The sequence below is a fragment of the Belonocnema kinseyi genome, chromosome 2 (genome assembly GCF_010883055.1).
Source record: "Belonocnema kinseyi isolate 2016_QV_RU_SX_M_011 chromosome 2, B_treatae_v1, whole genome shotgun sequence".
Classification (NCBI taxonomy): domain Eukaryota; kingdom Metazoa; phylum Arthropoda; class Insecta; order Hymenoptera; family Cynipidae; genus Belonocnema; species Belonocnema kinseyi.
The window spans coordinates 58,660,501-58,663,027 of record NC_046658.1 but is presented as its reverse complement, the minus strand read 5'-3'; the positions used below and the strand labels follow the sequence as shown (position 1 = coordinate 58,663,027).

The window sequence follows — 2,527 nt, the reverse complement described above, 5'->3', positions numbered from 1 at the left end:
TTAAGAAAAATGTAAAGATGATGTTATGGAAATTATTTAAAATCATAAATTTACAACAAAGATAATCGTAATATTTGTGAAAATTTACATAATTAACTAGCTTTTGAATTTAACGAGTTGAGATTATCAAGAGATAGTCTTAATTTTTTTCTTGAACAAAAATCCCATTCGTGAAACTTTTGAATAATTTCCACCAAAAGTAAAATTGAAAATTTAGAGCTTTAAATCCTGAAATTCCAAAAGGACTTTTTAATATCTGAGATATATGTATTCTTTTCTGAAATACCAAGTCTTGAAATATTAATCCAAAGTCTTAATTCCAGTTTTAAGATAAATGTAGCAAAAAAAAAAGAATGATAAAGAACCTTTTATCCCTCGTTTTATTATAAATACTGTAAAGATTAAAGCAAACCATGTCATATGATACAAAGTATAAATAAGATTATTATCATACAGGATAAAAATTGTTGATTTTACTTCTTCTTGGTAATTTTGGTGATTAGTCGCGAAGAAAATCTGTAACAAAGTAATTCAAATTTAAACTTAAATTTATTACAAATAGTCGACGTTTCTTGAATCTAAAATTCTTCTGGGATGGTAGCAATTAAAAAAAATTAAACGTTACATCGTAAAATCATATACGCGGCATCTCTACACAATTATACACTACCGTCGGAAATTGTCAGCACGATCAGCGAAAGTACTATTAAAAATCAGTGTTGACTTTGAAACGTGACTACTGGTTAAAGAATTAGGCGAGACTTTTTTAAAAAAATGATTGAAAAGCTCATTCAATTTCCCGTCAAATGAGCACTAATTATGTATATTTTCACTTCAAAAATCAGCTAAAAATCACTTCGGTGAAAGCGGAGGGGAAAACAATGGACCAAATACATGGAACAAAACTTTATTTTTGTAATATCTTTTTAGTTAATAATAATAATTATTAATTTACTATTTCATTAAATAGCAATTACAAAATAAAAACTATTTTTCAGATAGTTACTTATAGTAAGCAAACTTACCTTAAAGTCTTATCTTTAATTTAAGCCGAGAAAACTTAAAAAAATTTCACGGGTTCTTAAGATATGGCTTACAATTTCCGGCAGTAGTGTATTTATTAAAAAAAGTAAATATTCAAATTTTAAACTCTACTCGGTTAAATTCTACATCGCAAAACTCGGAAAAAAGTACTGATCAAAATGATTAAAACCCTACACCATTTGATTTTACATGGCAAATCTCTTCGCGCAAAACACTTGAAATTTTTAATTTTGTTGAGTAATGGACCCAAACTATATATACCAAGATCCAAACAGGCCTCGAACTCACTTCAGAGATAAAAAAATAGTGCAAATAGTGTCAAAGATTTGAAAAAAATGTGTCAAAATATTGTCATAAAATTTTTCAAATGTTTAAACGTATTTATAGTCCGAATCTAAAAGTGTATAGTGCGAAATCAAAGTCTTCAGTGGAAAACTAACTTTTCTTCTCAAGAAAAATTTCCATTTTCGAATCTTATACTTTAAATAGCATCAAAAACGAGCTTTAATATTTATTTAAAATGTTATACTTAACTCTATAAATAATCAAAATCGCGAACTTCACTGTCTTCAAACTATTTTTTGTTGAAAGTTGAGTATTTTGAGTTAAAAAGTCTACTATTAAATTTTGGGTTAAGGATTCATCTTTTTTGTTCAAAAACTGTCTTACATACACTTTAAAAAATATTGCGGAAAATTAAATTTCGTTCTGTAATTTTTTCTTATGATTGTTCTGGGAAAATTACACGTTTTTTGTAAATTGATAGTGATTATTAAAGGAATGTCACCATAAATAAATGAAATTTACAATAAACGTGTGATTTTCCCACAAAAATCATAGGACATAAAAATACCAGTGATTTTTGTGGGAATTTTACACTAAGTGTAACTGAAATAAAAATGTAATTTCACAACGTTTATGTAAGCTTCCAACGATTAGTGTCATTTCACACGAGGAGTGTAATACGTTTTACAGCAGCGATGTAAAATTCCATAATCCTTGTAATTCCGCTGTTGAACGCTTGATGGCTTTTGATAACCTGCGAGGCCTCCGAGTAAATTCAGTGCAAGATTGTGCAAGATTTTAGCGTAATTCGGATATATTTTAGAATTGAAATCGTGGATTGTCCTGGGTTGAGCGCAACACAAAGGCAAAGCGCAATGTGTTTTACTTAAATAAATTTGTTCGCATGTTTAGCATGCTTGCGAAAAAAAATAATTTTGAAGGTTACGGCTGTTTAGACAGCAGTTGATATAAATTAGGATGCGCCTATTTCGCTCACTGATCATAACCTTGATTGATGCGAATTTGTTATGTAACAGCAAGCCAAACAAAAAATTTAATTTTTTCTGCCTAACAAAAACATGACTCCTTTTACTTATACAGTCTGTCAAGTTAAAGCGTGGGTGGCTTTACTCTCAGTCGGTAAGGTGTATCGACATGATTTTGGTGTCAAAATATTAAGAAGAGCTCCCTCTTTCAT

At 29.1% G+C, this 2,527-nt stretch overlaps 1 protein-coding gene across 1 annotated transcript in view; it reads right to left on the bottom strand.

Annotated features, from left to right (window-relative positions):
* Positions 1–364: 364 nt before the first annotated feature.
* The window catches only part of LOC117168401, a 6,933-nt gene continuing 4,770 nt past the window's right edge, over positions 365–2,527 (bottom strand). The window contains exon 3 of the mRNA XM_033354035.1: positions 365–516. The gene's annotated coding sequence lies outside the window, so the exon portion shown is untranslated. The remainder of the gene's footprint in view (positions 517–2,527) is intronic.